The sequence below is a fragment of the Rhynchophorus ferrugineus genome, unplaced genomic scaffold, assembly GCF_030347505.1.
Source record: "Rhynchophorus ferrugineus isolate W39M unplaced genomic scaffold, kcgeb_rfMv2 rfM8, whole genome shotgun sequence".
Taxonomy (NCBI): domain Eukaryota; kingdom Metazoa; phylum Arthropoda; class Insecta; order Coleoptera; family Curculionidae; genus Rhynchophorus; species Rhynchophorus ferrugineus.
In genome coordinates, this window is record NW_027472587.1 from 8,496,853 (window position 1) to 8,511,277 (window position 14,425).

Here is a 14,425-nt window from a genome sequence, read left to right on the forward strand (position 1 = left end):
TGTAAGCTGTGCGGACTCTTGGCAATAAAGTTATATTATTTGGATGTATTGTTCAATTGAGTAATTCACCAATGTGATTTGACATCATAGGAGTGCAAGTAACCCGAGAACATGCAGGCATCTCATTCACTTAAAAGAATATTTAGGTTTTCATGGTCCTTATATTCCTACCCCAGATCCTCGATACTTACCTATAACGACATCACATACGCATGTACCCAAAAGTGTTGCTGTACTATATAATTCGTTTATTCCATGGTACTAGAAGGACACCCACATTATGACTATAATGTGTAGTATCGGGAAAGCGATACCGATACAGAATTTATTAAAACTCGCCAAATTGACAAATGTTGTCTTATGGTACCAGGAACTTGTTTCAATTCATATGTTTTTGAGGCCATCTCTAGGATTTTTTATCTATTGCCCACTGTAGGTGGTAAAGTAAATTTAAAGAAAATTTTTGGTAAAATGTTATGCCAGCAAATATCACTCTATATTAAAACCATTACTTGTGTTCAACATCCAGAAGAAGTAAATATAATAAGAAAAGTAATAATTAGGTGTAGCTTGTTCTGGTGGATGAGGAAAGTAAACAGGATTGCAAAGGGAAAAAATGAAAATTTTTTCACGGCTACATATCTTAAAGATAGGGTCCAGTTAAGCACCTTTCACTTTTCCTTTGTAAATGGCATGCTGAATTTGGGCTGACCATTGAAATCTGCGGTCGAACTGGAGACCGAGGTGTGAAATTTTCTGGAGCCATGGGGAGGGACCTTATCGATTTGGATGCGATAGGCACGGAACACCTTCTTGCGGTGGAACAGAATAGCCTAGGTTTTCAGCCATGTAAAGGTTGAATAGGGCTGGGGCTAGTGGAGCACCTTGCGGGACTTGAATTTGTTTACAAGAGGAGACTGCATCTCCGATCCTCATTTGAAAGGACCTACCGTCCAAGTATGAATCTATAAAATGGATATATGAAAGCTTTGGAGACATCTACGAAGATGGTTCTAGTTTTTCGACTTTCGACAGTGCCTGGTGGATAGTTGCTGCCACGCGGGCAGCTTGGTGGAGGCATGAGTGTTTGTCCCAATCCACCAGCGTTGCCAACCTTTGAACTTGCTGTAGATGAATGCGCAAAGGGTCGTAGCGGTCGCTACAATATATTTCTCATCATATTATATATTAATATTATAAATCATACCATTTATTATTATTTTTATAAGTCAATACTTCGGTTTTTGTTACACTCATCATGCCCATTTTTATCTGAAATTGATTGAGCTTGGGCTCGAAATAATTCAATAATTTATATTATAATCAATAATTTGAATAATTTAATAATTATTTATCTAAATAAAATTAGCTATAAAATATTAAGTAACTAATACGGAACTTCCCATATCTGGAATAACAATCATGGTATTTATAGCAACCTCTGCAATATTCATTTATTTCATGACCATACCATACCAAATAAAAAAAGTATTGGAGCATTTAAAGTAATTATTGCTTGTTAATTAAATATAACTACGAGGATAACACTGATTATTTTTTCAAATATATATATAATTAGTCTAATTAACGTGACAATTAAGTACACTCTTTTATATAAACTGATATTTGCTCGGTCGCCATTTCATACCTAAGAAAATTAACAGAATACTTAAGCTTATTACGGGAGCAATAAATAATGACGCAGGCGACTTAAAAGCGTTTTAGAGTCTTTCGTGGAAACGCACTTACAGATAATGATTATTTAATGCCATAAAAAATAATAGCGAGGAGAAAAAGGGGTTCAGGCGTTCGAGTTAATTTTTTTTTAAATCGCTGGTCGTTCTGTAGTAGCGAATAGATCTAGATATAATTTTATATTAATTAACGGGAAGACGAAATTTATGTTTTCAAAGAAATAATAAAGTAGTGTTAGACGCGCATCGAGTTTACCTTTAGGTAAATGGGGTTTCTTGTATAAATCAATTATTTTGGTAATAAGAAATTTATGTTTAGAGTACTTCCAACATATGTAATATAGCCATCAGGGGGTCCATAATAAAATATTGCGAGTCATTATGAATGCTGTGTGTTGTGTTTCCTAATGAAGCGATTCAAATATACGTGTCTACTAAAGTGATTTTGAATGTCATTTACTGAATGCGTGTTATGTATACTTGTAAATCATAAGACGTCTCCTCTTCTAGTCGTATAAGACTGTACCAGTGATCTCTAAAACTTGTCGAAAAACTACACATTAAAAACAAGATAATCGCAGGGGCGAGAAATATTATCACAGACCATCAATTTGGCTTCCGTAATAAACGCGGACCAATAGAACAAATACATAGATTAGTCAAACAATTTAACAAAAACTTAAACGATAAAAAATTCTGCTGCGCTGCTTTTCTCGATAAATCTCAGGCGTTCAACAAGGTGTGGCACACTGGACTGCATGTTAAATTGAAAAAGCTTTTGCCCCATACGAACATACATACCTCACAGACCAAATAGAGTGACGAATATATTGACCTAGACCCAATATATTCGGGTGTTCCGGAGGGAAGTGTTCTTAGCCCATTATTATATCTATTGTATACAGCTGACCTACCGACCTCAAGAAACACTACCGTTGCAATATATGCTGACGATACAGCGGTTTTATCATCACACGAGTATCTAGTATCCGCCACAAGAAACTTCATCTTAACAAAGTCGAATTGTGGTAGAAAACGTGGCGTATCACAGGAAATGGGACAAAATCTACCTATGTGACATTCACCTTTTGTAGAAGAATATGTCCCTCAGTAACATTAAATAATCATGAACTTCCGTAAGCAGACAACGTTAAATATCTGGAAATGCATTTTGATCGACGTTTGACATGGAAAAAACATATAGTGACAAAACGCAAAAAGCTTTTGCTTAAACTAACCCAAACGTATTGGCGTAAATCTAAATTATCAATGGATAGCAAGGTTTTGCTATTTAGGGTAAATGATGTGGCTCGGTGAATGGAGGTAAAACAATATGAAACAGTGGTGTTTACATTATGTGACCGTTATTTATTGGCTATATAAAAAAATGTGAAAAATACAAATGATAAAAAGGATGGCAGCGGTGTTACCTGGAGACGAGGCTTGGGTAGTCGATGGTGGCATGTGAAAACCAAACGAGGGTTGAGCACTGAATGAATCGAAATATCCTTCAATAACATCCCAGATAAATGTCTCGGGGTTGCCGCCAGCTATTCGTTAACGGGTTCTAGTTGACGCTGCTGGCACCTCGCCCGTGTTCATTATCTGGGATTATATTTCTGGGTATTTTGTAGACCGTTATTCCACGATGTAAAATCGACATGCCTCAAGGTCGCTACAATACTCTCCTGCCAGAATTTTACATACAATTACTCGAAGCAACAAAAATACAAAAATGTATGAAAATATATCAAATACAAAAAATAATTATATACCAAACAAATTGTGCTGTATGAAAAGGGCTTTGAAAAATATGATAAATCGAAACGGTTGTGGTTAGTCCGGTTGCGATCTGGTACGGCTGTTGATACCTTCCGGTCCTACAGATACCGTTGCTTCATCGTTGCTTTGTCACTTGAATGTGGTCCATCGACGACGTTGAGAACAAGCTATTATTCGGACAGGGCTCCCGTAATCGACGCTGTGGGAGGATCGATTTTTCGACGACGGGGTAGCTTATTTTCTTCGACGACGAGACGTTGGCAATTCTGGTACCTCGGCGAAGACATGACGAGTCTACGGTAACTGCAATCGGTACCTAGCTTCTGGAGCTGCTCTATGACTAATCCGTAGTCGCAAACGTTACGGTAATTCAGAAAAAACAAATAAATACGGTATCCGACCGAAGCTGCCCAAAGCCTTTCAAATCAAAATATCTGCCATTATGACGGAGACGGCGAGCGAAGGAAGATATTATGATTTAAACATAGCGCCGAAAGAAATGTTTAGCCGAGACGCTGATAATTAAGCATTGATGTAAAAATATCTCTGAGTTCAAAAGATTGTGAAAGAAAATTTTGACAAAAAATTTTAAAAAATGGATTGGAAATAATGAAATGAAGAGGAATAAAATAAAAATGAATATTGAAGGTAAAATCGAAAACGAATCGAATTAAAAATATTGAAAATTTTGAAACAAAAAATATAACGGCCACGTAAAATACACCATGTTGCACGTACCCTCCATTCACGAGTCTAAACCCAATTTTGCGAAAGATCACATAGGGGTCACTACTTTAGGGTAAATGATATGGCTCAGTGAATGGAGGTAAAACAATATGAAACAGTGGTGTTTACATCATGTGACCGTTATTTATTGGCTATATAAAAAAATGTGAAAAATATAAATGATAAAACGGGTATTCATACAAACTCTGCAGTGCGACCAAAACAACTAAGCATGTTTGGAGCGTTTTAGCGCGCGTTTTCTCACCAAAAATCCATTGTTTTTTCAAAAATAGCCTTTATTCTGGGTAAAGAAAATATGTAGAAAAGTGATAAAATATTTTTTAAAGAATTTAGTCTATTATGCGTGTTTATATTGCCTTCTATTGAAATTAAAAGTGCTAAGAATTCTATGATATACGTTCTGCCATATTTATCCCGAGAGAGATAGAGAGGCAAATTAATAATACACAATGTGGAAAAACAGGAACGCGTTTTGGCAAAGCGTAATGGTTTTCCAGAGGAGTAACTTAATGGTTCTAAATTCGCTGATTGGCAAGATTTATGAAATCGGTCCGTCCACGACACTTGGCAATGTTACGATTCATTTCGATGTCCTCCGTCGTACAAAATTATCGTCTTTGGGATTCGAATGTTGCGCGTTTGCTTTACGAGGCGCACGTGTTAATAGCGAGCGGATGATTCATGAAAAATATCCATAACAAATCGCGCTAGTTGGAAGATCGGCGAAGGAGAGGTCAAAACACTGAAAATAGTTTTTATATATTTATAAAGGAAGGTCATACGGACGTAGAAATTGTAATATTGTCGGTGTTTTATCCGACTAATTATATCGTTTTGTGTTTTGCTTTAAATAAAATGAAACTTACTTCAGGGTCATCTATGGTTTTGAGAAGAACTACTCAACGAAACCTAAATAGAAGAAATAACATTCTGGATGGAAACAAGTGTAATGTATGCTTTTCATCTATTTTGTCTTTTTTCTTTTTTATTTCTGTGGTACTTGTGAATCTGTCTGGCAATTCGATTCCTAGACTTTCATTTTGGTCATTTATGCTTTTTAGCCTAAACCTAAATAGAAGAAACAACATTCTGGATGGAAACAAGTGTAATGTATGCTTTTCATCTATTCTATCTTTTTCTTTGTTTTATATCTGTGGTACTTGTGAATCTAACTGGTAATTCGATTCTTAGACTTTCATTTTGGTCATTTATGCTTTTTAAAAAGTCTTTTGATGGTAATTTAAAACAAGTTAGGCGAGATTGTCGCTTTTTTTAATTGTGGCTTTTGTCGTCTTTGCGGATAACCAGTAATAGAAATAATTACCATGAATGCCAAGATTATTGATACTTTTTCCTGGGCCGTTATTAGCACATGTGACATTTTGACATGTCCAAGGGACATTTGAACTTCATGCGAGTTCATTTGTGAAGATACGATGTTCAGAGTTAACACCTTTTTGATACGGTTGATTTTACTGTGTTTTATCCTGCCCAAACTGCATTTCATCAAATGGTGTAAAAGCGAGTTTTATTTGTTTCCATTTTCTCGAAATTCTTGTTGAAAAGAATAAAACCGATCCTAGAGAGAAAACCTAATATCAACACACAGGTTTGGATTTATTAAGAAGCATTCAACAATTGACCAGGTCCAGAGAATAACAGATGTTATTGAAAATGCCTACGAAAGTAAAAAGCTTAGTTGTATTCTTACATGTAGCACAAGCCTAGGATAAGGTTTGACATGAAGGCCTTGTTCATAGACTACAGAAAATGTTACCAAAACAACACACCGAAAAACTAAAGTCGTACATTATAGCTAGAACGTTTAGAGATGAACAAGAAGAAACTTACTCTACAATAAAAGATGATAAAACAGGTGTACCGAAAAGAAGTGTACCGGGGTCAATGCTTTATCTACTCTACACTTGTGATATACCACAAATGAAGAATACGACGATGCCTACATTTGCTGATGATACTGTGATACTGTCGGATGCAATAGTGAAGAAACTACACCAAAATTATAACAGGCAATTGCCAATATAAATACCTGGACACAAGCTTGGAAAGTAAAAACTTACGAAAGTAAATCACTGTATGTGTAGTTCACCTACAATCAGACCGGACAAGCACCAATAACATTAAATAATACTATCATTCCATATAGAACACCGAGAAAAATCTCGGAATGAATCTTGATGCTAAACTTCATTGGAAGGAACATATAAAGAAGAAAAGAAAAGAGCTGGAAATGAAATATAGGAAAATATATTGGCTAATTGGAAGAAAATAACAATAATCAGTACATAATAATTTGCTATTATATAAGCAAATACTGAAACCTGTATAGACATACGAAGTTCAATTATGGGGATGTTCTGCAAAGAGTAACTTAAACAAAATACTAATTTTTCAGAACAGTCCTGAGAAGTATTGTGGACGCACCCAAATACTACAGGACTGACTACCTACATCTAGACCTTCGCATACTCACACTCAGTTAAGAAATCAAGAGAATTACAAGGGGGCATGAGGAAAGTCTCCATGCTCATGAGAATATTGAAGTATTGAAACTTTGGATACCACCAGAGCGGGACAACTCAAAAGAATCAAACCATCTGATCTTGTGTAGTGTTGTGTGACTAATAACAATGTATTAATTAAATAAAAAATTCATAAATGATAAATTGTTCCGAACATCTATGGTACTTAGAATTTCATCTGGTATTCCGATATTTTAGACCTTTTAATTTTGGGTCATTTGTTTAAAAAAGGTTTGAACGATAATATAAAGGTACAAAACGGGATTACCGCTTCTATTTATTTAAATAATTTGTCAATGAATTACCATTGATGGCAACATTGTTGATGTTTGTTCGTGGACTGTATTTGCCAGATGTGATATCTTAACACATTTTCATTAATACGCCCAAGGGACGTTAAAACTTCATAAGAGTTCACTTCTGAAGAGGCGATGCACAGAATTACTACTTTTTTCTTATTTAGTTTATTTTATGTTTTGTGCCACCCAACCTGAGTTATTGAGTAAGTAGTTATTATATCCTTTATTTTGATCTCTGATTTTATTTATTTAAGATGTGAGATTGTCTTATATTGATTTATTAAATTAAGGTCTAAAATTGTTGTTAACCATCGTGGTTATTCTATAAGTTACTTATTGACAACTACTTTCTAAGATTGTCTTTTAGATGATTTTTGATCAATTATAGAAAACTGTGCTGATTTTATTTGAAAACTAATGAGAGGCAGAAAAATCGGACGTGGTTAGTTGCGAATTGGTTGGTATGATATAAGCTGAACTAATTGCTAGGTAGGAAAGTTGTCTTTTAGGGTTTTCATTTAAATGGTATTAGTAGTTATTCTATTTTTTTTGTTACAGAATAAAAGCTTGGCGTTGTCAAACAAAATTATTTACTGAAAATATGTTGCCATAGAAAGTCAGACTCAGTGATTTTAGTGCAAATAAGCAAAACAATTTTCATGCCAAACCTGACAGACACTTCAGTCATTTTTTCACTTTAAAAAGGCACCAAGTATGAAAAATTAATAAAATAGGTATTAATCAACTTTTATCTTTCATATTCCCATCATTTTTCAATCACAGATCAATTTTCGCACTTCTTCAGCATTTCGAAGCCGCGTGCAGCATCAACAAGTAGTAATTTGAAGGCGCTATGTCAAACGAGCTTGGGTATGTCATTCAACTTGTTGAATTAACGTCGGTAGATATCTGAAGTAATAGTTAAATTACATCGCTGATCTAGCCATGTTCACATTAAGACTTAGCTATGAATTAACACTTAAACTATATCATTTCGTCGAAGTAGATCCATTTTTTATGCCATTTTATTTGGTGGCTATTTCGCATCATATTGGACCTTAACCTTCGCTTGTAAACATCTGGAATCAGTGAATTGATAGCTAAGCTCTGCTAAGCTCTTTAAAAGTTCTTTGAGAATTTAAGCTGAGATTTCCTCCGACTTGCAATTAATTGTCTTTGTCAAGCCGTTCTTTGTCAACAGCATCTAAATCACTATTTTCCTTCAAAATCCTTAAAATTAAATTGACAATTGGGATACAACAAAATAGAATGGCCATAAGTTTCTATAACTGTTTGAAATCTTCAGCAGAATATTTGTTCCAATGAAGCAATAACAGTAATGAATGTCGAAAGTACAATGATTAGGATCTGTATACACTGATAAACTCTATAATAATAAAAGTCAATTTTTATTTTATATAGAGGATTATTAAAATCATCGAATTTAACAGTTTGCTTGAGTTATTTAAGAGCTCTTTGCACTGATACTTCGCATTTTCACCAATAAATATCTCTGAACGACATACTAGAACCTTGGAGATGTTATTTAATACATGTAGATATATAGAATTGTTTTCTAGTAGATAGGAACCCTCAGTTTTGCTTGCTATCGCCGTTAAGTATGTCACCTCTTTCTTTCTTAAAATAAAAACAGCTTTTTTAGTAAAATAATTGTTTTTTTATATCCTTTTACATTTTAGAGCTGATATATTATGTAGATTTAATATTATTTATTATCCCGATTAAGGCATTGTATATTAAGAGTATAAGAACATTCAGATTTTGTGTTGAAATAAGTTCGTTCCTTTGACATCTCTCCCTACTAAGGAATATTGCTAGGAACTATCATCCTAGGAAGTAACGAGGCTGGGTAAGACCGAATATATTTAGGGATAGTCTCTTAATTAGTCATTCGACGGCCTTAATAGCGAAGAACGTCCATGTTAAACACTAGGTCATTAAATATAATTCTGAATTAGAGGAGATTATAATATGATATCATAATTAGATACGTTATGATATCTTTTGTTTTTGTTTAAGTAAGAGGCAACAATTTTCTAAAAAAACTAGAGTTTCCATTCTGTACCAAATTTTTTTCAATTTCAATGTTCTCAACTTGAAAATAAATGAGAACAAATAATTGAACAGTTTAAAACCGAGAACGATATCGTTTAGCGTTGGCATAATATTTAATTAAACTAGTATCGGAGTACGGAGAGAGATACTCGTATACATTCGATTGTTTCTCGACGGTTCACGTAGCCCCGGGGCCCTTTACAACTGAAACGTTTCCAGAAAGCAGCACTCGTCGTCCCTTGCAGCTAGCAACTTTTTTTTCGGCGACGCAAATCGCAGAACTGTTAAAGTAAGAGAAAAAAACCGACCGGCCTTTTTAAACAGTTTAGCGGAATGCCTTCGGGGCTTCGTCGCAAATTGCCGAGGTTTTCACTCGTGTACGCCGGGTCGGGGTTTAAAATTAAATACCGTTTACTGAAAAATGCATTCAGGGAGAAAGGCCAAAGGGTAAAATAGACGCGGCAGAGAGAGAGAGAGAGAAAGGACGAGAGAGAGACGGAGCAACGAAACGTTTATGAACGAGACTGAACCAGAACAAGATTATAATTTCGGAAACCTTTCCTAATTCGGTGTGTCATATTAAATTGTAAAACGGTCCAGGAGAACAACCCCACGCCAACGCACACACACACACACACTCGCATAATTTAAAATTGGTACCATGCAATAAATTCCGCAAACGTTGAATAGCAGGCGCCGGTATATTTAGCCTCTTAATTAGTGACAAAGGGTGTGCTCGGAAATATCTAATACTGTGCAATAAAGTAGGCTTTGAAACGGCGTCGAGTCGGACAAAAGACAAACGAAGTTTAACTACCGAGCGATTGTTATTTAACCGGAAAGAATCTAACCAACAGGTTTTAATTATCGTCAATTCGTTTCAGTTTCAAATAAAATCTTCATGAAAAGCTTTACCGATTTAATTCATTGCTACGAAAAATTCTTAAATTATAATTTTCCAGCCTCACACTAATTATTGAATTTTGTTAATAAAAGGTTTCAATGAAAAAAGCAAAAATCACAACTAATTATTCCCCACAAATTTTAGCTATTCCGTAAGCTTGAAATTGACTATTAAAATTAAAATTGATTAAGATTAAAATCCAATCGAAGAAAGCGTTAACGTTACCAAATTGAAGAGCTGTTTCATGGTTGAATTTGTTATGATGTTACTTTATCCAAGTGGACTATTTTGAGGCACAAAATTTAATGTAATAAATAATTTGAAACAAAGAACAAATTTGCGACTCATTTTAAAAACCCTAATGTTTTCTATTAATTATTCCTTAATTTAGAGGTCTGGCATTTAATGAAAATTGTTATTCGGATAGTTTGAATATTCCAACCCTTGCAAATATGTAGAATTATACAAATATTAAAGACATATGTATTTAATGAGATCAAGGTGTTTAATGATTAATGCAATAAGATATATGACTATATGACATAATATTTACTATATGATATATAATATACTATATGATATAATTATTTCGATTATTTGCTTTATAGACCTAAATTTTGAAAAATCAGTTGTTAATCAGTAATGATTGTAAAGTCATTCCTGTAATATACACTTGTAAATTGTAAAAAATAAATTACCTAATTGTGTACGTTATACATGCTAAAGACAAATAAATTTCAAAATTGTTTTATTCATATATTCTCTGTTTTAATTTATAAACTTATATTATTCACATTCATTTCATATTCATTTATTATTTCACATTTACGTTTATCGTAAAAGTAAAGAAGGATTCTCCGTACTTATATTTGATGTCCTGAAGTTGTCACAGTTCTTTTTTTAAATATATTTTAAAGTCTCCTTTTATCAATTATGAGTTTATCTGGACTGGATCTACAGTTTAATGTGCGCTCCGAACCACGGTCCTCAGCATTAAGCCTACCGACTGGGGAGTGACCAACTTTAAAAATTCATCCCAGAAGACATCCGGTTTTACCCAGCCTGGTTACTAACGTGACTGGGATCGTTTTCCTTGTTGGATTTTACACTTTTGCCTAGGACAATCACAAACATAAATTTACGACCATGCCCAAGCAGGATTCGAACCCGCGGCTATCGCAACAGTAGGACAACAGCCGGCTTGTGACGGTTGTGAAGATAATCTTACCTATGGTAGTTCGCTAAAATGTTCAGTGGCGTAGTTATTTACACTTGTTAGTACTTTGTTGATTGTTGAAAGTTAATGGAAATTAGATTTAATAAAATGTAACTTAAAAAATGTCAGTTCTTGAGATAAATTGCATATATTTTAAATGCTTTAATATAGAGAGATTTGTTATTTTCATTATTGTTATGTATCAAATACATTTCTGATCTTATATTGAAAATACTGTTAAGACAAGTTTTAGTAACATATCATTTTTAAATTAGTACTTTACTCTAATATAAGAGAAACATTATTAATATAATACATTGTGGTCGAATTTCGGCTACAAGGCGAATCACTAGTTATTATTATTTATTAATACTTAAAGAATACATAAAAGGAAGAAAATTGAAAAAATAAAAATCTAAAAGTTATAGAGTGATAAAGTAGGGTGTCTCAAAAAATTCTTATGCTCAATATATAATATAACATTTAATTACAATTTAGAATATTTCAAAGTCTAGGATCTATAACATTATCCTCTGAATTATGCTTTTTTTGGAGTGGCCAAGAATTTTATGAAATAACAACTAAACTCGTCTGCTAGGCTCTATTAGGATAGTGCTCTAGGAAAGTTGCTTCATAGTTCATGTATGCTTATTTTCCTATATTCCTATTTTTCTATATAATTCCAATTAATGTCATCTGCTAATTCGATATTTTAGACCTTATTTTATTTTTGAGACATTTATGTTTAGTGAGAAAGATTCAATGGTGATTTGAAATGGTCAAGGCGGGATTGGCGGTTTTTTTTTGTAGAATCTGGCGCCTTTGTGTGTTTTTGGATACACATCTAGCATTTACCATCAATGGCAACATTGTTGATCCTTCTTCACTGGCCAGTTTTGCAAGATGTGATTCCTTGACATACGCCGGGAACGTTAGAGTTCAATAGCAATTAATTTTTGAAATTGCAACGCTCAGAGGCTATACCTTCATTTTTGTGTTTTACAGTAGGATTTGTGTCTGTCCCTCTGTGTAAGATCTGTCCAACTTAATGAGTTCCACTGGATGGTGAGTTTGTTCACAGAGTATTCCAGTTTTATTTTTTAATTTAATTTTATTTAAACTCACTACTAATATTAGATTTATTTCATTCTATTTCAAACTACCAAGAAGAATAAAACTGAAATAAAAGGATCATAGGAAAATATTTTTTGAGGTCAAGGAAAATCCACTAAGAGCAGGTATCCATGACTAACGAATATAACATAACTCTATCCCAATTCATAAAGCAACTTTAAGATTAATTTCAACTTCAACTATCAAGATATTCTCCTTCAAGAATGATAAATTTGATCCAATACAACTGTATTTTTTAATACCTTTTACATTGAACGATTTCTCTTTGTATTCAGAATAAGTTTAAGCGATGGTAAGCCTTTAAGCCCTGGATTATTATTATGGCAAGTGGTAGCAAGTGTTGATATTTTAAGATTTCATTTAATTCAGAAAACGAACAATTAGGTAATATTGTTACCGCCTTGATGGATTGTAACTGGTCACCATTTCTTCAAATAAAACTGCTTAAGTAAAATAAAGTTGATTTTCATCTTTACACAAATCAAACATTGAACGGTCGGTAATATTATTCCGATCATAAAGCTGTTTCCCTTGGAATTCATTCAAAAGGTTGACGATGTGTTACCAATCATTCTGAAGCTACGAAAAGAACCTTTAGTCGTAAGGCATTTGAAATTTTAGTATATATATATATATATATATATATATATATATATATATATATATATATATATATATATTAATTAATCTCAAGCAATCTTTCGATTGATCGGATTCTTGGAAATTGGATATTCTGAAGTCGATGAAACACTATCTGACCGTAGTTTACATTTCAGGGTATACCTGATGCACCTGAAGCGGATGAAAGTATCCCTAGCCGTGAATTATTGTAATTTGGGAACTTATAATGTGGGAACTTTATTAAAGTTGCGGAAACATTTCTTACCACAGTATACAGAAATTGAAGCAGAAACTTGCAGTTAATGGTAATATGGCTTCCAAAGTGAACTGAAGAAATTCAAATTCTTAGCCGTAGTCTATTTGAATTTGAGAATTTTGTAAATTTGGGTAAATTTATTACCAAATAAGAATTTCTAATAAATTTTTTTATTTTGATTTATGATTTTGAAACATGTAAAACCAAGTTTTATTTGTTTATATTTTCTCGATATTTTTTCCTAAAATACAGACACGGACATGTAGCATTTAAGGAAATCATAAACTGTTCCGAATGTCTATGGTACTTAGAATTCCATCTCGTAGTTCAATATATTAGACCTTTTAATTTTGGGTCTTTCAAATATTTTTTTAAAAAGGTTTGAACGATCATGTAAAGAACTAGGCGGGATTGCCAATTCTTTTAATTATATGATTTCACATCGTTGCGAATACTTATTAATATAAATAATTGCCATGAATGGCAACAGTGTTGATCTTACTTCGGGGGTTGTATTTGCCAAATGTGATCACGTCCTAGGATGTTAGAACTTCATAAAAGTCCATTTCTAAAGACGCGAGGGCCAGTTTCACTACGTTCTCATCGTCCAGTTCATTTTATTGTATCTTGAGCAGTCCAGGCAATTTTATCAAAAGGTGAGTTTGGTCACAGAGTACTCCAGTTTTCACTTTTTATTTATCATTTACTATTTATTAAATCTCGATTTATTATGTTCTATTTATTATTTTCCATTTATTATTGTTCATTTACAATTCTCTATTTATCATTTTATACTTATTATTCTCTATTCATTATGTTCTACTTATTTATTATTTATCCATCCGTCGTTAAATAGTTTGTTCTACTCTATTTTATTATTTCTTCGACTAAAATAATTTTTAGATTAGGGCAAATCAAAGATAATAGTTTTATGGTTGCAACTGTAAATATAAATTATAACTATTTTATAATCCATAAACTAACGTCAAAGTGACGAAAGTTACTGATGCATAGTTAAAATCTATGGATAACTCGAAGCATTTTCGAACCACTGAAAGTGGTTTTTGCTGGCTCTTGGTGGCAGCGTATCTAACGTGTGGCTTTTAGTATCGTAGCTGGAGCTGGAGAAGTGTAGTAAGTACAGTAACAGTAT